The sequence below is a fragment of the Cnephaeus nilssonii genome (assembly GCF_951640355.1).
Source record: "Cnephaeus nilssonii genome assembly, chromosome: 16".
Lineage (NCBI taxonomy): Eukaryota > Metazoa > Chordata > Mammalia > Chiroptera > Vespertilionidae > Cnephaeus > Cnephaeus nilssonii.
This window is the reverse complement of record NC_137087.1, coordinates 55483499-55507344: the sequence shown is the minus strand read 5'-3', so window position 1 is coordinate 55507344 and position 23846 is coordinate 55483499.

Sequence of the window (23846 nt, the reverse complement as noted above, 5' to 3'; positions counted from 1 at the left end):
AGTCTGGGCTCCCATGGTCCCAGCGTGAGTCCTAAAGAGGTGGACCCGATGATCTGAAGATCCCTCCCCTCCCTGAGGTTCCCAAGGGAAGAAAGTCACCTGTCCTGATGGAAATGCAAGCCTTCTTCTCCCCCCGCATCCTTTCCTGCCAGGTGTGGGGGTCCTGTTTTGCCTGCACACACACCCCCCCCAGGCACCCAGCACCCCAGCCCTGTGGGGGGCCTGGAGAGCTTTCTCTCATGTCCGTGGAGCAGGCCCAGGGGAGAGGGAGGTGGCCTTCCTCTTCGCCCAGGGTACTTGACTGTTAATGATCCCCGAGCACACGCCCCCACCCTGTCCCCGGAGACATTGCCAGAGCTGTTTCATGAGAGAAGCTGGGGAAATCTATTAATGAGAGCCGTAATTGTTACCTCTGGGCACGGAAGGCTGACTTACAACGGCTAAAGCCTCGGATTCCGAAGGCATCGATTTCAGCTTTTCCACCATTTTGTCTGAAGCAAAACAAAACGAGGGCGACGACATGCCCAAGGCTACAGACGTTGGGCTGCGTGGCGCATTTTCCTAAGATGGGGCCTGGGGCCTGGGGGGTTAATTCAATCGACAATAGAGCATCCCCAATGCTTATGAAGCCACAAGTACCTATATTGGTGTAAGAGCATTTGATGGATGTGGAGGGATGTTTGCGGGGAGCAAAGCATTGAGACTGGGCAGCCTGGCATCTTCCACCAGCCCCAAACTCTGTCCTGGTTGGGTTGAGCACTTGGCCAAGGAGGTGACAGGGCTCCCAAAGCCACATCTCCACCCTCGGGAAGTGGCTGTGTGTCTGGGTGGCTCAGCCATGGCCTTGGAATCCATTGGGGGAAAAGACTTTGAAGGATCACAGAGCAGTGACCCCATTTGGAGAGTGATCGGGTGTCTGTCAGAGGCAAGGACGTTGACCCCATTTTCCTTCTAAATGAGGATCTGGGGGAGTTGGGGACTCAAAACGGAATTCCATTTTTGGGATTCGTCCAGTCGGAGTTTCCAGAAACTCCTGCAAGAGTTACAAAGCCAGAGTAATTTATTCCCGAAAGGAAAGAGGAAAAGCAATGGCAATTCAAGCAGAAAAACCTAACCCCCTCCCCACCCCTTGCCTGATAGAAAGAGAGGAAGCTACCTCCCCACCTTGGCTGACAGATGCCCCGCCCCAGGCTTGCGGGTGGCCTTGGCAACAAGCAGGTACCAGACAGCCCTGATCCCGTCCCCGAATCTGCCGTTCCAGCTGCCCCCTCGGAGACTTGCAGCTGGGACCTGAAGTAGCACAGCCAAGCTGCTATGTCCAGTTGCATTATAACTCAAATATAACATTACAGCTCAAAAGCAGCCCCTGGGAGCCCACTCATTCAATGAATATTTGCTGTGTGTCTGCTACGTGCAAAGCTCAGTACACACAGGCCTAAAGGAATGCTGGGACCATTCTCAGGCCAGTTTTGAGTGAAAGTTTAGGAAACAATTCATCTCTGTGTCCTGTAGGATTCTTTAACCCCTTCCAAATCCATTGTCACATTTTAACATCTCAACAACCCAACAAGAGAGATATCCTCACCCCTACTTTATGGAGAAAGAATATAATGTCCAGAGGAGCAAAGTGATTTGCCCAAGATCACCCAGCAAAAAAAAAAGACAGAGTCGGAACTTGAACTCGTGTCTCTTGGTTCCTCCTGAAAGGGACGGAGGGTCAGTTAGACCATTGCCCTGCAAGACTGTCTGGACCATGTGTGTCCAAGTCCTCTTTGTTCTTAAAAAGTACTTTTATATTTTAAAAAATGTTTAAGTCTGTATGGGATCGCATATGACTGAAAGGAACCACGTTCTCCGCCCTGTGTGAGAAGCCATTTGGAGAAGGAAATAAGAACTACTATCGGATTTCATTCTTTTTAAAATATATATATATATTTTTATTGATTTCAAAGAGGAAGGGAGAGGGAGAGAGAGAAACATCAATGATGAGAGAGAATCATCAATCGGCTGCTGCCTGCATGCCCCTCACTGGGGATTTAGTTGTCCGCAGGCTCACAGGCCCAGTTTGGGGACTGGGTAGTGTTGAGCTCGCTGCATCGGCCTGCCTTTCCAAGATGGCCTGCTGACCAATGTCAGGGACATGGCCACCTATCAGGCATTCCCAGGTACTGGTCAGAGCACTTGCAGTTCAAGTTTGAGTGTGGCATAAAGAATTCTCAAAAGGACAGTCGTGAGCTGGCAGCATTTACAAATGTCCTGCAGAAGAGATACACACACACCCACCTCTGAAAGGGTGCCACTTTAGAGCAAGGTCTTCCTGCCTCCAGAGGAATGGTCTCCCAGCCATACAGGTGTTCAAGGAGAGGGCACTGGATTAGTCTATCTAAGACCTTGAACTAGATGGTATTCTTTGGCTTACAGTGACATAAGCAGGAAGAAAGAAAGAAAGAAAGAAAGAAAGAAAGAAAGAAAGAAAGAAAGAAAGAAAGAAAGAAAGAAAGAAAGAAAGAAAGAAGGAAGGAAGGAAGGAAGGAAGGAAGGAAGGAAGGAAGGAAGGAAGGAAGGAAGGAAGGGAGAGAGAGAGAGAGAGAGAGAGAGAGAGAGAGAGAGAGAGAGAAGGAGGGAGGGAGGGAAAGAGAGAGAAATAAAGAAAGAGAGAGAGAGAGAGAGAGAAAATTAAGGTGAGGTATTTGTAGACTCATTTAACTGATAGTTTGAGTGGCCTTCAGGCATGGCTGAATCCAGATACTCAAAGTTATAAGAACTCTGTCACTCTCCATCTCTAAACATTTTTCCTTTCTGAATGCTTTCTTTTTATACAGGCTTTTCCACATGACTATTACTAATCCTAGGCTTAAATGCTAGTAGAGGAAATAGGCCTCAATCCCAATATTCCCAAGAAAAATCTCTTCGACCTCATCACATGGACTTGGGTTACCTGCCCAACCCTGAACCATTCACTGGGGCCAACAGGGAGTGGAATGCTCTGATTGGCCAGGCCTGACTCATGTGCTCACCCTAGATCAGGGAGTGATGTCAATCCAAACCTAATGGACCGAGAATAGAAAGGAACAATTTTCTCCCAGGGCAGTGACAATAGGTTATGTTTCCTAATGAAGGTTGAAATGGATGCTGAGCCAGTATGAACAAAACAAACAAAGCATCATCCACAGTTGTCTCCTACCATACTGGATTCTATGACTCGCTTGGCAAGACTTCTTGACCACGTATTTCTTTCTGTCCCTCCCATGTAATGTCATACTCACTAATGCTTTCTGCATTCCTAAGACAGAGTCCTCCAGCCATAACACATAGGCAAGTGACTAGGCCTTAAATGGATGCACCTGTTTCCATCCACATTCCTGAAAATCCAGGGACACATGCAGATCCAAATGGATATGCTGAGGAGACAGACTCTTTCCCAAAACAAAATACCCTTGACTTCTGAAGCCATGGGGTAGCTCAGTTCTCTGCAAGGAATTCCCCACCAGCTTTGGGTGCACTTGAATGTTCTGCCTTATTTCCATTCTTGGCAAAGTGAAGAAATCCTGATACTCACTCCTCCTCCCCTTCCCCCATCAGGACACATTCCAGGTACTTGTAAGTCTCAGCCCTAAGCCAGGGACCACTCCTCAAAGGCATTTTTCATCTAAAAGTAAATAACTTGGCCTCCTTGGACCCAAGGTGCCCCCAAACCTCTTTTTAATCTGCGATTCCTCCATCCCGGGGACACCAAAGGCTGGTCTCCTTCATTCTCTCCTGAATATTTGTCATCAACCCACCTCATTGACACCAGGAAGAATCAGCCAACGTGATAAGAGGAGCAGTGGGGCACTTGAGGGCATTACATTCAGAGCTATATGCTAACTGGATGGAGTATTCATAAGTCCCTTTTATGTCGTTGCTTTTGCAAAGCCATCGTCTTAAGTAATTGGCAGTATTGGACCAACAAAATTGCTGGTTCTTATCACAGACAAAGGCACACAACTCCTCCCATCCAGGTTCTAGGAAAATACCTGCCTTCAGTATCACTGGCCAGGAAAAGGGGGAAAGACATTCACATGCAGGCAAGACAGTGAGTCCACACATCTTGTGGAAGGGGTGGCCTGAAGAAGGGCACCTGCCCCGGGGGGGGGGAGTCCCACGGAACCATGAACACCTGAAGTTCAAGGATCCTGTGGCGTCCTCATGGAAATCCAGGTCCGGCTGAGGGGACAGGACAAAGTGGCATGTGGAAATCCTGAGAGCAACGACTAATCTGGATCAGTCAGGGCTCTTGAGAAGAACTGGGAGTAGGAGAACCTTTGAGGAAAGTCTTAGCCGGATTGTCATTAATAGCAACTGCCATCTACAAAGTGTTCACTGGGTCCAAGCTCAACACACTGCACTCATTAGCTCCGTTAATCACTCCACAACATAGAGACTGGGACAATCACTGTGCCCATTTCCAAATGAGAATACCAAGATTCAGAGATATCTCTTGCCTGCTCCGGGGCTCACGGCTAGTTGGGGGCAGAAGCAGGTGTAGCGGGAAGCTGGGGCCAAGCATTCTTCCTGGGGAGGAGGCTTCTCTCCCCGTTACCTGGGCATTCATTGTCTCTGGGGGACCAGGCCATTAGTTTTGACCTGGGACTGCTGAGGGCCTCACAGGTTAGAACTTCTGCTCTTTTAATTACTCATCCACCTGACAAAAGTCACCGTAATTAGGAAGGCCCCTCCCAGAGAAAATGCAGCCAGCAGGGGCTGGGCCATGTGTCCCATTCGGTATGTATCACCTCCCGAGGCAAAGAGTTGCTGATTTTTCCAGACTTTCTCCTGCCGTTTTCCCATCTGCCTCCTGACCTACTATCCCATAATTCAGCTCTTCGTCCCTCACACCTGGACAACCCAATCTCTCCCAACTGGAATTTGCCTCTGGCCCACAGTCCATCCTCCACTTCCACAGCAGATCGCTTTGCTACTTTCACTCAGAAGCCTTCAGTGGCTCCCCAGTGCCCACAGGAAATGGTTGAAACCCCGTAGCCTGGTATTCAGGATTTGCACAAGCGGACCCAGCTTCATTTCCAAGGACACTGCCCCTGCTCTCCAACCTTAGTCCCCCTGTTCAGGCCTCACCCCTCCTGGGAGCTCACAGAGTGTGGGACCTCCTGCCTGGAACATGTGCTGACCACAGAGGGGCCAGAGAGAGAGGCAATTGGCAGGGATGCCAACAAGTATTGGAAGGATGGTGGAGACGTCCTGTACACAGTCCCACCTTGTTCCCACCCCCATCGGTCTTCAGATTCCCACCCAGGAGTCTTAAAGGACACTGACTCTTAGGCCCACTTTGTCAGAGGTTGGGGAGCCAGTCCCGAGGCACCTGGGGAAATCGAGGCATAGTCAGAGGATCTTTCCTGATGTGAATGTCCTGGGGCAAGAAGCAGCTTTAGGAGTGATATCACCCTCTATGAGAAGGGAAGTTCAATAAAGCCATCCCCTCTTCACCTCCATCCCTCCCAGAGTCTGTGCTTCTATGATTACTCTCAGCCCAGTCTGGAGGGATACCCCCAACATTCCCAGAGTATTTGGGGGCCAGCCAAAGGCCTTCCCTGCCATTCTCAAAGCAAAGGTTGATTGAGCAGACAGTGGCCAAGATGGGCCTCGCTGTGAAGCAATGAGGCTCCATCCGGGACTCAAGAGATGGGCCACCCCCTGCCCCAGCCCTCAGATCACCTGGAGGGAGCTGGTCTCCGCCCCTCTCCTCCAAGCCACCTATGGTTTCCGTGAGTTCCTGGATTGGCCCCATCCACCGACCCCCAACCCCAGGGGAGGCCAGGCAGGTGTTGCTGGCTGCTGCTCCTCCCTTCTGCTGTGCAGGAATGACAGCTGAGTGGCAGCATGTTGGCAAGAGAAAGGAAAGGCCTGGGTTACTGGACCAGGATAAGAGGATGGATGTTGGCACAAGATCACCCCCTCCCCGGTATTTTAAGACGGAAGTAAACCCAGATGCCTAATAAAGGGTCCTCCTTGGGTCCACCATCAGCCATGAGCACCTTTGTTAATTACACTCGACCTACTCCCAACCCCACAAAGCTTACCCTTCATGGCTATGCCCTTCCAGCCACACCAGCCCATCCTGGCACTATACACCAACCTCCTCCGCCCCCTGGGTCAGCACCCTTGGCCACACCATTGGCTTCTCCCCACTCTGGACCTCCCACTTCCCTCTTCTCTTTCTATTTGAAGCTTTGGTTCACCTTTCACAGCCTGGTGCCAGCCCGGCTCCTCTGTGAAGCCTTCCCATCTATCCTTCTCCTCTCCCATCCATACCCCACCACCACATCCCCACCCATGACCATTTCCAAACTGTCTGGAGAACTCTCCTCAGTAGGAAGACTCTCTGACCTACACATAAAAAGACATACACAAACTTTGTTTGTGGCCATGAAAAGTAGAAAAGAACTAAAATGCCATGAATAGGAGACTGCTCTATAAAATCGGGAATTCCATATAGTGGAATACCATACAGCAATTGAAAGGGACGAACCGGGTATATAAAGAACCAGTCTACAGTATGGAAATTTTGCTATAAAATGCACACAAAGCATTGCTCTGTAGGCAGCTAGAGATTTGCACACAAGTGTGGAGGAAGGGTCTGGAAGATTACACCAACTTGTAACTGTGGTTACCTCTAGGAAGGGCACGAGGGAAGCAAGCCTGGGCATGGAGGGCCAACAGGTTTTAGCTTAATCTGTCAATGTTCTAATTTTTTTAAAGGACCATGAATTCACTGAGAGACTAATTTTTTAAAATGTTATCTGGAGACCCCATCCCTCCCTTCAACCAGAGAAGCTCTGCCTTCAGCTTTTATCTGTTTTACTTGGTTGTATAGAGATTTTTGCAAAAGCCTCTGGCTTTCCTCCATGTGATTCCTCGTGGGACCCATGCCACCCCATGGTTCATGGGCATAGGAGCCCTCCCCCACCAGCCTGGAAGCCCATGAGGTCAGAGACCATGCTTCGTGTCCCCCAGTGACGCCTCATGCTAGGAAGGGAGAGGGCCCAGCCTCAGGAACACCCTGTGGTGGTGGAGGTGAGTGCCTCTCACCTGCAGCCACACTGCTTGCTCAGCCAGGAAGAGGTCCAGAAAAATACCCTGGTCCAAGCACAGTGAGCCCCAAAGCAATGGAATTCACCCCATTGACAAGGAGGACAATCTAGGGTAGAACCAAGCCCAAAGAATAAAGGAGCCTAGACAGACAATAGAACCTTATGCAAAACAGGCCAGCAACAACTCCAGAGCTGGCCAATGACTGGCTGTGCCCCGTTTATATTGAGCCCATTGGCTGGGAGGGAGGGATGGAAGGAGGAGGAGAACAAGGAGGAAGCAATGGAAGTTCCATTGTCTCCCAACGTGAAGCCATAGGGCCCAGCTTAGATCCTTGCACACAAGAGGCATTCAATAGCTGTTGAATAAAGTTCCATTGACCTACCATGGGGGTCACACTAGAACCCACCCAGAGACCCTGGCATATCCAATTCCTGGTCTATAATCCCAACAAAGAACAAAGCACCCACGTTCCCTCTGATTAATATTTTTGGCATTCAGCCCCACTCCAGTCCATACTCACCCTCTTCCCAACACCCTTCCTTGTATTATGGCTCATGCCAGGGTCCCCATGTCGCAGAGCCAACAGCAGGAGGCTTAATAGATGTGGTCATCATATCAGCCTCCTCCCTTCCCCACCTGCTCCACATTCAACCCCACTGAGGTTTCAAGGCCTGCCGCCAGCTGTGTTTTTTGAACACACTCCTTGGGGACTTCCAAGTCTCTTGGGGGAGACCACTGTTCAACCACCTTAGAATATAGATCATTAAAATTGTGTACATGATGAAGGATCCCCAGGGAGCCAAAAGATGCTACTATAATTTGTATTTGAACACTGGAATGGATTGTGCAGGATATAGAAGGTGTACGAAAGATGAGCACAACTCCAGAATGTAAGTGTTTCTTGTTAATCTGGGGAGAGTACTTCCTTTGCAATATGGGGCTCGCTGGGTAGGATGGAAGTTTCCTCTGCTCCTAAGTATCCGTCAGCTAATGTCAGCAGATGTGTCAGGAGCCAGAAAGAGAGTCTAACTGGGCCCCCGCCTTTTTTGGTTGTTGCCATTTTTTTGTATCCATGGCTCAATGGAGCTCATTGATCCATTGAGGGGGAAACTCATCAATTGTGTCCTGACTTTGGTTGAGCCCATGGATATGTTAAAATATTTCTTTTCAGCTATCTTCTGGGTGCACCAGACTTTCCCAAAGCCAACCTGACCCAACCCCCACATGTTACTGATCATGAACTTGAGCCCCAGACAGGAGATGTGATTTCTCCAAGACCACACAGCAGTCGAGTGACAAGTCCTCTTCTCTCGTCAGGTCCAGCACCTCCCACCAGGCCGTCTTGAAATAGTTGAAGCTTATTTCAAAACTGCCTGTGTCTTCATTCCATATTACCCCCCTATGGAGAAATCTGATTAGGAGCAGAAAGCAGTGCTCCCGATTTTTTTATCTTGGCCACCATTTCCTCCAGTGCACCAGAGCTGCTCATTTTAAAGATAATCCCAAATAATTTTTAATTAAAGACCATCATTTAAAATGTATAATTCTGTAAGTCTAACGGCGATTAACTACACTGGGAATTTTGGTGACACACGTCACAATTAAGTGTTTTCCATGTTGCACCAATTAAGGGTTAACAGGCTGCAAATATCTACTTTGCACATTTTTGCCTAATGAATTCGTAGTGGGAAGCTATTCTCATTAGGTTAATTTGTCAACACAATCAAGTTGCCTCACCAGGATTTTTTCTTGCAGCTCACAAAGTTGAGGGCCTTTGTATGGCGGTGCCTGCTTTGACACTGGGTCATAGACCATGGGAAGGAAGCACTTTTTCATGAAAAAGAAGGAAGTTGGTAGGTTTTCAGGTCTTGGTCTTCATCCTTGCCTTTTAGACATAGGCATGTTTGTGTCACTGTATTGAGCTCTCTGGGGCTTTCTGGTCTGTATTTCCCTGGCAGGTTGTCATGCCGGAGAGTAAAACACGCATCTGTGTACTGGTAGAGGGACCGAGTCAGCCCCTAAGAGTGGTGGCCGCAGGGACAGCCTGCGAGTGGTGGCCGCGGGGAAAACGGCTCTCCTCCCTGAATGAGGAGAGGGCTGATGGAGAGGGCTGCGGTACTTCCCTCCCAAATCCTCAAACACCCGCCTCCCTCCCAAAGGCTCCTTCGTTCTGACAAGGTTTGACTGTCATCCTGGCAGAAGAGAAAACTCTCCTCGCTCTGAGGCTGTATCCCCACGAATCAGTCTATCCCGTGGGGGGGGGGGGGGGGGGGGACACAGTCCATCGTATTGTCAAGACTTTCCTAGGAAAATAGCACTTTCCGCCCAGATTCAGGGGTAAATGCTCTTCGTTGTGTTCCATAGCAAAGGGAGTGGACACAGCCTCCACGTCTGAGCATGAGGGACTGGGGTAACGCCATGGAGAGAATGGGAGGGAGCCTCGTGTTGATTGGCGTGGAGACCCGTCACGGTGTGATGTTAGTTAGCAAGAGCATGTTACAAATGTAAGTGACGATATTTTTATTTTCAATGTGTGTGTGTGCTTACATACTCCAAGAAAAGTCTAGAAGAACGTACTCAAATCGGATGGTGGGGTTCTCTCTCAGGAGCAGGCTCTGGGTCATTTTGGTTCCTTGGTTGTTGTTTTCCCCGCTTTGTCCGATTCTTTCTGATGAGTGTGTACTCCTCTGGTGATCAGAACAAAGGGTACATGAGCCCAGTGGCCCCGGAGTCAGGTGAGAGGGTGAGCTAAGATGCTAAGAACAAAACGAAGAAATGTGGCATCCGAGGGCCCTGATTTCATCTTCCAAGTTTTGTTGTCTGGTTTTCTTCTGGCACAAAAGGACAAGTGTGGGTGGGAGGGACTGGATTTGGGTTGGCATTTGGTTTTAATCTAACTAAGTCGCCTTCTGAACATGCAGTCAGCTCACAGCAAATGGGGGAAATGGCATGAGGCTCCGAAATGATGTGCTTGAATGTCTTCCACCCCATTCATGTCACCAGCAGGGGATGAGTGCTTGCCACGTGCCAAGCTCCTCGCTTGGGACTGGGGTCACGAGGATGAATCAGACAGGCCCACCCCTGAGTCGCCCACGGTCTCCCCCCAGGGTCCCCCCAGCAAACGGGGAGTGTCCGTTAAGTGTGGGAGGGGCTCCCTCTGAAGGAGGTTAGTGTGGGGTGGGGTGAGGAGGGAGCTCCAGGGTGAGATCTGAAACACCAAACTGGGCGGGGCAAAGCTCCTGGAGAGGATGGCACTGTCCGTCCCCTCTTAGGGGTGTAGCTGGCGACCCTAGAGCCTGCCAGTGCTGCGCAGTGATGAGGAGGGGAGGAAGCCGTGGCCTTGATTGTGGCTGTCGGTGCCAAAGGACTGAAATCCCGGGCTGAGTCTGTCCTCCCCCTAAGACCTGCCCAGGAAATTGCTCTCTTGCACAAATCCCTGCTCTCAGCTGCTTTATCTGTAGGTATCTCTCCTTCATAAAAGCAAACTGCAAGAAAAAAATGGTGCCCAGTGTTTGAACTTTCCAGTCCGGATTCTGGGTAAACAGGAAGGTGCTGTACATCCATGTCCAGGGACTATCTGGGCCGCACCGTTCTCCGAGTGCCCTGTGGTCCATCAAAGCTGACCTTTGGCCTGTTTAGTTCACAGTTTGGAAAGCAGAAACTGGTGGCCAATCTCTGTCCAGACCAGGCAACCCCCAAGTCCTCGACGTGGGCCTGAGAAACACGGTTCTGCCTGTTGGTCCCAGGTTGGGAGCTGACTCCTCGCAAGGAGGAGCCGTGATCACAATAATAATAATAAGAAGAAGTTCTACAATATATTTTGAGCATATACGTGTGCCATGTGTGTTGCTGACCTCGTCTAGTTTAATACAATGTTTGCATAAATCCAAGAGGGGTAATTATCATGCCCATTTTACAGATGAGGCCACCTAGCCAATATCACACTTGATGGAGGCAAGGTGTGATCCCAGACCCTTCTAACCCCAGAGCCACAATGATGTCCATGCCCTTCTCACCCCTGCAGGCAGCCTGGGCTGCCCCTGGGAGGTCTGGACCTAGGGGTGAGCAGCACCAAGCTGTTCCCTGAAAACAGCGCTACCCCTGGTTCTCAGGCCCCAGAAGTGCCACAGCCCACACTCGGGAGCAGCACTTTTAGGTGGCAATGACCACCCATTAATTGAGGTGAGACCAGCATTTTAAATAAAAGGATGGGATGGGATGGGATGGGATAGGATGAGATGGGGTGGGATGGGGTGGGATGGGGTGGGATGGATGGGATGGGATGGAATGGGTGAGATGGGGTGGGATGGGGTGGGATGGGGTGGGATGGGATGGGGTGGGATGGGGTGGGATGGATGGGATGGGATGGGATGGGTGAGATGGGGTGGGATGGGGTGGGATGGGGTGGGATGGATGGGATGGGATGGAATGGGTGAGATGGGGTGGGATGGATGGGATGGGATGGAATGGGTGAGATGGGGTGGGATGGGGTGGGATGGGGTGGGATGGATGGGATGGGATGGAATGGGTGAGATGGGGTGGGATGGGGTGGGATGGGGTGGGGTGGGATGGGGTGGGATGGATGGGATGGGATGGAATGGGTGAGATGGGGTGGGATGGGGTGGGATGGGGTGGGATGGGGTGGGATGGGATGGATGGGATGGGGTGGGATGGGGTGGATGGGATGGGGTGGGATGGGGTTGGATGGGATGGGGTGGGATGGGGTGGGATGGGATGGGGTGGGATGGGGTGGGATGGGATGGGGTGGGATGGGATGAGGTAGGATGGGTGGGATGGGATGGGGTGAGATGGGATGGGATGGGTGGGATGGGTGGAATGGGATGGGGTGGAATGGGATGGGGTAGGATGGGTGGGATGGGGTGGGATGGGATGGGGTGAGGTAGGATGGGGTGGGATGGGATGGGTGGGATGGGATGGGGTGGGATGGGATGGGGTAGGATGGATGGGATGGGGTGGGATGGGATGGGGTGGGATGGGTAGGATGGGTGGGATGGGGTGGGATGGGATGGGGTGAGGTAGGATGGGGTGGGATGGGGTGGGATGGGATGGGTGGGATGGGATGGGATGGGTGGGATGGGATGGGTGGGATGAGATGGGTGGGATGGGTGGGATGGGTGGGATGGGATGGGGTGGGATGGGATGGGGTAGGATGGATGGGATGGGGTGGGATGGGATGGGGTAGGATGGGTGGGATGGGATGGGGTGGGATGGGATGGGTGGGATGGGTGGGATGGGATGGGGTGGAATGGGGTGGGATGGGATGGGGTGGGATGGGATGGGATGGGGTGAAAAGGAATGACCATGGGAATAAGCAGATCAACGCCATCAATAAAGTGTACTATTTCAGGACATTTTATTTCCTTTTTGCACATGTGGAATGTGGAAAATTTGCCCATGGGGAATGCTTGGGATGCTGGCTTTCAGGCTTCAGCCCAACCTTCATTCACCAACCGCACACTCGACATGGGGCCGCACCCCGGGAGGAAGAGCGCCTTTCCGGTGTGCACAGAGATGCCCTCCTGCGTGCCAGGCTCTGTGCTGACCGGGCTCCGTGCTGACCGGGCTGCGTGCTGACCGGGCTGCGTCTCACCGGGGGGCCTATCCCCTGCTCACAAAGTGCCCCTGGGGCTAATGGCTGTGTGTGTGCACAGCTGGTCCCCACCGAGTTTCCTACACCCCAGTCCCTGTCCCCTCCCCGCCCTCCCCTGCTCTGCTCTGGGCCCAGCGGGCTGACCCTTCACGTGGATCTCCTGGGCTTTTGCTCACGGGGTTAGGCAGAAGGTAGCCCAGTCTGAGAACACAGGCTGGGGGAGAGAGAGGTGTTTCCGCCCGCCCTCTCTCCTCGCTCCACACAAACCCAGCTTCGGCTCAGCACCTGCACCCCAGGCTGCACCTCCAGGCCTCGGCCCTGCCAGGACCCTCCCTCAAGGCTCCAGCCCTGGCGCCACTGGTCCTCGCTTGGCCCCTTCAGCCCTGCGGGTGGGACAGGTGCCCCTGTCAGGAGTGTCTGGGTGCCTCAACAGCCATGGTTTGTTTGGGGGCATTTTTTGTTACTCCTCCCCTGACGCTATTTTCCCCACTGATTTTTCTTAGAGAGCATGGAAGGGCGGGGGAGAGGCAGAGAGAGAAATATCGATGTGACAGAGACACACGGATTGGCTGCTTCCTGCACGTACCCTGACTGGGGCCGGGGATTGCGCCTGCCTTTGACCGGAATCGAACCTGGGACCCTTCAGCCTGAGGGCCGACACTCCAACCACTGAGCCAGACCAGCTAGGGCTGCCATGTTAGCTTTGTTTCCTTAACCCTGGCCACATCTCTGGAAATACCCCTTCGCTAAGGTCTCCTCATTCGAGTCATTTGGGAGAATTCTGCTTTCTGCTGGGACCCTGACCCCTGCTGATCTTGCATGTGTGTGTGTGTGTGTGCGTACCGAGTCACCATACAAAATGTAGTTCTTACTGTGGGTTAAAATTTTAAAAAGTGTAAGAACCGCTACCCTGGGGGAATTCTAATGCCGAACAGCCCGGGGAATGAGTGAGCCGGAGGCCTTGGAGGGAGGCGGGCTGAGAGCACGGGGAGACGGAGCACCGGGCTGGGAGTCAGGGCTGGCGGGCTTCCTCGGCCTCAGCTTCTCCAGCCAAACCGGGGCCCCCGACGTCCGTGATCCCCGCGCTCCGGCCGGCGCTCGAGGCCGAAGATTCTGTCCTGGAAGCTGATGGGTTTGTCTATTTCCAGACCCACATCGAGGAAGAGCATCCACACGTTTAATCCGAGAGGATATCAGGTGGACACCTCCGGCCTGCTCACAGGAAGGAGCGGTCCTGCCTCGGGCCTCCTCCTCTTCCTCCTCGGATGGAGCTCTTCCACACCATCGCGGCCCCGTGGATTTGGTGCTGAAGCCACATCGCGTCACGTGTGTCCCCTTGGGCTCCCCCATTGTGAGTCACTGTCTCCCCTGAATATTTTTATACCTAACTCATGATCAAGCTGCCTTGCCAGAAACTGAGCAAAAGCTGTCCGCAGCCACCGCGCAGCGAGGGAGGCCGGGGAGAAAGCCTGCAGACCGTCCTGATGAGGCTGGAGTCCATCAGTAAAAATGGTCCTGGGAGCTGAGGACCCCCTGAGGCCGGGTCTGGAGTGAGGCACGACTTTGTGGGATCAGCTCACCATATAGATGGCCTTCTCTGTGGGATCTTCCCCCAGGACGTTCCGGACTTCCCCGCCACGCGGTGACCGTGCGGCTCGCTAACAAAGACAGTGCACGCTGCTGTGCCATTAGCACTTCGCTCCCAGATTTGAAAGCCGGAGCCTGTGCATGTGGCTTCTCACAAGGAAGAGGGGCTGCACACCCACAAACCTGATGCGGGCCAGGATCCCGATGTTCTGTTGATTGTCCCCAGCCTGGACCCAGATTGGAAGCACGTGGCGTAGTGGAGAGACACACTTTGGCCTCAGGAGGACCCGAGTTCAAATCCCGCATCTGCCATCTCTTACTGTAGGACACTGGCCCATCCTTTAACCTCTCTGAGCAGCCAAGTTCCCGTCCATAAAACCAGCATGGCACTGCCTGCGGCAAAGGGTTACAGTGAGAGCTGAAAGTTACTCTGCTTGCTCTGAGTGGAGTACTGAGCACCTAATAGACACTCTCAATGTTGGTTATGAATTGTTCATACATGCAGGTGCTGGAGTGAAACCGCCTACAGTCATATCTTGACTCTGCCGTTTACGAGCCCAGTGACTTGGGCAAGTTAGGAATCTTGCTGAGCCTTCAGTGTCTCACCTTTAAAATGAGTGGAAATACAATGTCATCTGCTTAAAGAAACAGAACAAGGAATCATCAGATTTGTCTAGAACCACAAAAGACGCCAAGTAGCCAAAGCAATTTTGAGAAAAAAGAACCAAGTTGGAGATATCACACTACTGACTTCAAATGATACTACAGAGCTACCATCATCAAAACGGCATGGTGTTGACAGAGAAATAGGCACAGATCAATGGAATAGAAGAGAGAACCCAGCTATAAAAGGACAAGTATACAGACAGATAATTTTCAACAAAGGAGCCAGAAACACACAATGAAGTAAAGATAGTCCCTTCAATATATGGTGCTGGGAAAACTGGAAAGCCACATGCAAATGAATGGAACTGGATTATAGTTTGCCCCCATGTACAAAAAGGAATTTAAAATTGATCAAAGATCTAAATATAAGACCTGAAACAATAGGTTATACAGAGGAAAATACAGATACCAAACTTAGGGACCTTGGTCATAGAGAACATTTTATGAACTTGACCCCAAAGGCAAAGGAAATAAAGGCAAAAATAAATGAATGGGACTATACCCAACCAAAAAAGCTTCTGCACAGCAAAAAGAAACTGACAACAAAACAATGAGGCAGCCAACCAGATGGGAGATGATATTTGCAAACAGTAACTCCAGCAAAGGTTTTATTCCCAAAATATATCAAGAACTCATAGAACTCAACACCAAACAAACAACCCAACAAAAAGTGGGCAAAGGACCTGAAAATACACCTCTCCCAAGAAGATATACGGATAGCCAATAGATATATGAAGAGATGTTCAACCTCACTAACAATCAGGGAAATGCAAATCAAAACTACAATGAGATACCACCTCACACCTGTTAAAGTGTGGCCATTATCAACAAGATAAGCAATTACAAGTGTTGGAGAGGTTGTGGGAAAAAAGGAACCCTCATTCACTGCTGGTGGGAATGTAGACTGATACACCCGCTATGGGCTATGGAAAGCAGTCTAGTGACTCCTCAAAAAATTAAGAATTGAGCTTTTTCTGGAATAATTTCAGACCTACCAAAAGTTGCCAAAGTAATATAATGAATTCCCTTTACCCAGTGTCCCCCAAATGTTAACATTTCCCTAACTTGCATTATCATTCTCTCTCTCAGTTTCTCTCTCATATATACAAACTTATGTGTAAATTTAATATTTTTTCTTCGAAACTTTTGAGAGTAAGGTGGAGCCATAGTGTCCCTTTATCTCTAAATACTTCAGTGTATATTTCCTTTACTAATAATTTTCAGAAAAGGGCATTCTCCTATAGAGCCACAGTGCGATGATCAAAATCAGGAAACTGACATTGACAAATAGCATTATCTACTCTGCAGGCTTGACTCCGATTTCACCAACTGTCACACTGCTGTACTGCTCCTGGTCCAGAGCCCGATCCAGGATGGCACGCTCCATTTACTTGTCATGTCTCTTTAGGCTCCTTGGATCTGGAACCGTCTTCAGTTTTCATCTTTCCTGGGCTTGGCCATTTTGAAGAGTAAATGCGGTTATTTTGTGGAATGTCTCTCAATTTGAGTGTCTAACGTTTCCTCGTGATCGGGTTCACATTATGCATTTTGAGTAGGAATACACTTTTAGCAGTTAGGGTGCCAGGCCTTCCCAGAGAGTCCTATCGGGGGATACACGATGTTGATTTGCTCTGTCCCTGTCATGCTAACCTTGCTCCTCAGTTCATGGGATGCCTGCCAGGTTTCGCTACTGCTACTGTGGAGTTCCCATTTTTCCCTCTGTAAATAGTATCTTGTGGACAGAGACTTTGAAACTATGTAAGTATTCTGTTTCCCATCCTAATTTCAACCAATAATTTTAGCATTCGTTGACGATCGTTGCCTGAAACAATTCTAATTATTGTAGACATCAAATGTTCATGTTCAACTCCATCCTTTTTCTAACCTATTCTTTGAAAATCGCTGTGATGAGCCCTAGCCAGTTTTGCTCAGTGGATAGAGCGTCAGCCTGGAGACTCAAGCATCCCAGGTTCGATTCCGGTCAAGGGCATGTACCTTGGTTGCGGGCACATCCCCAGTAGGAGGTGTGCAGGAGGCAGCTGATCGATGTTTCTCTCTCATTGATGTTTCTAACTCTCTATCCCTCTCCCTTCCTCTCTGTAAAAAATCAATAAAATATTTTTTTAAATCGCTGTGATGAAACTCTTCCTTCCCTCTCACTTATTCATTTACTTACTTATATCATGAGAATGAGTTCGTAGATCCTTATTTCACTTAGCATGATGTCTGCAAGGTTCGTCCATGCTGTAACATGTATCAGAATGTCCGTTGTTTCTAAGGCTGCATAATTTTTCAGTATGGCTACACACCACATGTGGCTTACCCATTCATTCGTCCATGGACATTTGGTTGCTTTTGCGCCTTTTGGCTATTGGGAATAGAGCTACTATGAACATGGGTGTATGGACGTCTGTCTGAGTCCCTGTTTTCAGTTCGCCGGGTTGCATACCCAGAAGTGGAACTGCTGGGTCCTCCGATCATTCTGTTTGACCTGTGAGGAACTGCCGTGCTGTGTTCCAAGGACCGAATGGCTCAGCACACCAGTGCCCAAGAATACGGCCCCGCCCCTCACGCCTCCTCTCTGAGTGTTTCAGACTCAGAGCCACGGCGTGGAGGATGATAATGAGCTTCCCTTTCGCCTCAAGGGACTGAGAGCCACTGAAAACACCTCTCTGCCGGAAAGGCCGCCTCGTGAGGGTCCCCGCGGCCCCACATCTGGGGGGATGGAACTTTGGCTCAATAACACCCGGTGACTAACACCCGGAGGGCCCTTCACCCGAACAAGGATGCATGCCAAAGGGGCTCCAGCTCTGCACACCTGGAGGGGGATGGGGGGGGGCGGGGGAGAGCAGGTCTACAAAAGCACAAGTGTCTGCTCTCCCCTCCATCTAATTATGATCCAGCATCTCCACGCCCCCCGGGGACTGGGGGCTTGTTTGTTCAAGCGGACATATCTATTATTACTCTTTAGGTAGTTAGGAGAATCATTTGCAGCGTTCATTAACAAGTATCACCTTACGGATTACTAAACAGCAACTCTGCTGGAGCTAATGAGCCCCAATAGTGTACTACTTTACATATTTCATAGCAAGACAATTAAGCGGCGTCTCGCTTTTATAGCAGACCTTAAAATAAACCATTCAGGATACAAAGAGGAGACGGAGGTCATCGTACCTACGGTATGTTTGCGGTTAGAATTGGGGAAGTTAAACTCTCCTCCACCCAATCTCTTGTTACACACACACACACACACACACACACACACACACACATAATCTACAGAGAAATAACAGGTTTGCAGAGCTTTCCTGCCCAATTTCCCAGCTTCATAATTGCAGAGAACTTACGCTGTAAGTACATGGCTCACACGCAGACAAGGGAAGAAGAAGAGAGGGAAAGAGAGAAGCATTGGGCTGGATCGTGTCTTTACAAGCAGGGAGAGATGAAAAATGCAACGATGCATTGACTATCTGCCCATGCCAGGCATTCAGGCCACCCCCTCATGTAAGTTGCATGAAACCCTGCAAGGTCGGTATTAGTACCCCCATTGTATAGATCAGGCTGTTCTCACAGCCTCACTTGGGCTTGAAGCTCAGACCTCTGCCCTCATAGTAATCCATGTTTCCTTGGCATGCTCTTCTTTGCCTTGGATGACCGGTTTTTGCCGTTTTGTTTTTTTACTTCAAAATAAGATATGTGCAGTGTGCATAGGAATTTGTTCATAGGTTTTTTTTAAACTATAGTCCAGCCCTCCAGCGGTCTGAGGGACAGTGAACTGGCCCCCTGTTTAAAAAGTCTGAGGACCCCTGGGATAGATGAAGAAACTGAGGCTTGGAGAGGTTGTTGCTTACTTGAGGCCACGCACCTTGGGAGTGGCTGCACCAGGAATCACAACTAGGTCTGCTCGATTCTGAAGACCTGGTCCTTCCAGGACTCTGGGTCGAGGGTCGAGGCTGAATCCGCATTCCCTTGTGAATGCACCTGCCTTCCCGGAGTATGGGGTGATCTCCACGGTACACTTTTCTCCTGCATTGTGTTGACTTGGACAAAAAGACAGATAGCCTCCTTCCTGTACCCCAGGTCCCTCGTTAGCAAGACTCCCTACCCTGTCCAAGGTTATACTGGTCATCTTGCTATTCTGGTTAAGGAGCAAGAGTTTCCTGTCCAGCCCTGACCAATTTGGCTCAGTGGATAGAGCATCGGCCTGCAGACTGGAAGGTCCCAGGTTCGATTCCGGTCAAGGGCATGTGCCTTGGTTGCAGGCACATCCCCAGTAGGAGGTGTGCAGGAGGCAGCTGATCGATGTTTCTCTCTCATCGATGTTTCTAACTCTCTATCCCTCTCTCTTCCTCTCTGTAAAAAATCAATAAAATATATTTCTTTTTAAAAAGTTTCCTGTCCAGCCCCAGCTGATTTGGCTCAGTGGATAGAACACTGGCCAGCGGACTGAAGGGTCCCGGGTTCGATTCCGGTCAAGGGCACATGCCCAGGTTGTGGGCTCCATCCCCAGTAGGGCGCATGGAGAAGGCAGCTGATCAATGATTCTCTCTCATCATTGATGTTTCTCTCTCTCCCTTTCCCTTCCTCTCTGAAATCAATAAAAATATTTTTTTTAAAAAAAGAGTTTCCTGACTAGAGCAGGCACCTCTCAAGTTCTAGGCCCTTTTGTCCTCTTCACCTGTTGCTGTTCTCACAGCCTCACTCGGACTTGAAGCTCAGACCTCTGCCCTCATAGTAATCCATGTTTCCTTGGCATGCTCTTCTTTGCCTTGGATGACCGGCTTTGCCAAGATGACCCATCTTGACTGTACTTTAGACAAAGCCCCTGTGATGCCATCTGCCTTTTGGTTCTGCATTTGAAACGTAGAACTCATCTCCTGACTCAAGATCTCAAGCCCAGCCTGTAGCACGAGGTCTAGAACATGGTAAATGTTCAAAAAGTATGCATGCGCGAATGATGCCTCACCGATGCTTCAAACTGCCTTTGACCTAGGTGTACCAGTTAGCTTTTGATGCATAACCAACCACCCCCAAATGCAGTGGCTTAAAACAACAACCATGTACTAGCTGTCATGATTCTGTGGATGGGCTGGCAGTTCGTCTGCTCTGGGTGCCTCGGCTGGCACCCTCACTCATATCTGAGACTTCTGGGATGACTGGGACTTCTCTCCACATGGCCTCATCCCCAAGGAGGCTAGCCTGACTTCTTCACAAAATGCCAATTTCCACAAGAGGATGCAAGCCCAGCCCTAGCTGGTTTGGCTCAGCGGACTGAAGGGTCCCAGGTTCGATTCCGGTCAAGGGCACATGCCCAGGTTGCAACAGGCTCAATCTCCGTAGGAGGTGTGCAGGAGGCAGCTGATCAATGATTCTCTCTCATCATTGATGTTTCTATCTCTCTCTCCCTCTCCCTTCCTCTCTGACATCAATAAAAATATTTTTTTTAAAAAAAAAAGAGGATGCAAGCTCAATGCATATGCATGTCTTAAGATTTGGCTGGCAACACAACTGCTAACGTCTTCTGGCCAAGTCACACAGCCACGCCTAGAGTCATTCTGAGAAGGGACCACACAAGTGCATTGACACAGAAGGAGCAAGATATATTTGGGGGCATTGCAGCAACAATTATCACACTCGGTAATTCAGAACAGACTTGACTGAGCCCACATTCCATAACCTCCTCTGGGAAGGAGAGCATTGAAGACCGACCATGGGGGAGTCAGGGAGATCACGCAGCAGCTAGCTGAGAGCTGTCAGGCCTCGCTGGAATACTGAGAAAGGAACTGGAACTTTCTACCAACATGAGCCCTCCCACGCACACACCAGCTTTCACCTCTGTATTAGTCAGCTATTGACACATAGTTCTGCATGACAAACAACCTCAAGACATCAGCGACTTATAGCAAAGACGCATTTTTCTTGCTTGCAGTTCTGTGACTCAGCTGGAGTTGCTCTCTCCTGTGTCACCTTCTGGGTTTTAGACTGAAAGGCAGTGGCTAACCAGGACACACACTTCTCAGAGCAATAGCAGAAGCAGAGAGAGAGAGAGAGAGAGAGAGAGAGAGAGAGAGAGAGAGAGAACCCAACTGCACATTCACAATTCAGTTCTCTCTTGCATCCCATCTGCAAGCATCCCATTGGCCAAAGCAAGTCCCCTGACTAAGCCCAAAGTCCAAGGGCAGCCATGTAGAACAATCCCAGGTGGACGTGAAGAATTGCATTCAATTTTTCAATCTACCGCAACATCCCACACCACCCCTCCTTACCTTCACCCCTTTATCACTTGAAAGCTGGAGGTAACCATCAGGTCAGCCAGCCTTGTCCCTCCTGGTGACCAGCACTTTCCCTGAAGCTTCCCTATGCTCGGGTCCACAGTAGACGGCTCCTCCTCGGATGAGGCTGACAAAGCTAGAAAGATGACGTGGGGATACGTTCCATCTTCCCACAGAGAAGAGAGCCCTGAGGTCATGGAGCTGCCTACGTCCAAGCAGAAGTGTCCGATTTTGCCTATTGCAACACTTCTCATCATTTCTGGTATTCAAAGCCAGCGTCTCACAGTCAGGGCTGCGAACAGGGCTATTGGCTGAGCTCCATATCTGACAGAGACTCGTGTCCAGGGCATATTTTTATCATTAAACCCCTTCTAACAGTTGAAACAGAACACTTTTGAGGTGACTGGGCAAAACTTCCTCAGGAAACATGCTGATTTCAACCACCTGGGCAGAGCAGATGCTCTGGTCTTCCTTTTATCTTGATGAACACCTTTATTGATTTATTACCTTCTCCTAACATGTGTAAAGGAGATCCCCCTCGTTTGCTCATGGAGCTTCCCCAAGCCCCAGGAATTGAGGTCAAGGGGATGTTAGGAAACAAGACGTTTTTAAGGGTGCACCTGTTGCGTGGCAGGGACTGCCCGGGAGCTTCAGGCAGGCAAGCCACCACCAGGCACAGTCCTTGTCCACCGAGAGCTCACACACGGGGAGAACCCCAAGGAAGAGGAGACACTGCGGGGTGCGGATGATAAATCTCAGTTCTGAGGAAGGAGAAGCTCCTCCTGGCTGCTGGAGCAGAGATGGCCCAACGGGAGACCCTCAGTGTTTGGTAGGAGAGGGACGAAGAACGAGAAAGCTGAAATGACCTGCACAGTGAGAACGGTGGAACCAGAATTAGAACTCGGTTCTCCCGAACTTCCGTTCCAGGCAGGTCCATGCTGAACGTTGCAAGGACGGCTTGCTTAGCCTTGTCCAAGGCTACAGAGATGGGGGTGGATTTGAGTCAACTCCACGTTGACTTTCAAAACCTGGGTTCTGGACCTGACTTGACCACTTTTCAGTCATGGAACCCCCAGCACATCATTCCGTTAGAGCAGGGGTGGGGGAACCAAGGGCCATTTGGGTATTTATAACATCATTCACGGGCCATGCAAAATTATCAACTAAAAATCAGCCTGCTCTATTTGGTCAAACATTTGACTAACTCGCCCCTAATGCCTTGGCAGGGCCAGACCAAATGATTTGGTGTGGGCTGGGCGTTCCCCACCCCTGTATTAGAGCCTGATTTTCTTCATCGGTACAAAGGGTGTAAGAAGATCAGAGGATACCAGAATTGTAAGAGATCTTGCAGGCCATCGAATCCATCCAGCCACAAGATACTTGACTCCCTTCCCAGCGGAGGAACTGTGGCCTATACTTGAATACCTCTGATGACAGAGAACTCACCACTGTATGGGGAAGCATTTATCATCTTTGGACCGTGCGATTGGAAAGTCCTTACTTATAGTGAGCTGAAATGTATCTCCCTGCTTCCTTTACTAGTGGATCTTTGATCTCCTCCTTTGAAACAGGCAGAACCTGTCGGCTTTCCCTTCCATAGGCCACATCTTCCTTACTCTGAGGACTTGATTCATGGGCCCTGAGCCTTCTCATCTGCCTGTCAGACATCCCCAGTTCTCTCCATACCTCTCGCATGACCTGGTTTCAAGTCCCTTTAGCAATGTGATCTCTCTTCTCGGCAGAGGTTTCCACTTCTACTCACACCAGCCCAGAGCAGGGAGATTCCCCCCCCTCACCCCGCCCCTCACCCCCGCTTCCCAGCAACAGCATTGCTGTCCTCACAGATAGAAACTGGAGCAGTGTTTCCTCCCAGACACTCGGCTCATGCTGCACTTCCTTTCAGACCACGAGGTCTGTTTCACACATGTTAATAAGCCACACTCCCTTGCTCTCTCATTAGGTGGCTGCATCTGGATGAACCCAAACACCAAACCTTACACTTATCTTCGCTATACTTCAACTTCCTTGATTTAACTCTCTGCTCTAAATGTCAAGATCCATTTGTATCTTTTAGAGTTTATTTGTTTTTGTTTTTTTATTTGACTGACACTGGAGTGGTTTTCCTTTAAAATTTTAGAACCTGCTGAGACCTAAAAGAACCACTACAACTCTCTCATTTATTTATACTTATTTCTTTGTATCATTTTTTAATATATATTATTTCAGAGAGGAAGGGAGAGGGAGAGAGAGATAGAAACATCAATGATGAGAGAGAATCATTGATCAGCTGCCTCCTGCACACCCCACACTGGGGATGGAGAACGCAACCATGGCATATGCTCTGACCCAGAGTCGAACCGTGACCCCCTGGTTCATAGGTCACTCAACCACTGAGCCACCCCGGCTAAGCCTTTGTGTGATTGATTTTTTTTATTATAAAAAGTAGACCAAAAGTTGTGAATAAACATTTCACAGAAAAGGATCCGCTAGTGACTTTTAAATACATGAAAAGACAGCTACCCTGATGAAGATGATCCACCAAATATATAAAGATCAAAAAGTTGCCAGAAGAGCAGGAAAGAGGCATGCTCTTACGTTGTTGGTGAAAATGTAAATAGAAA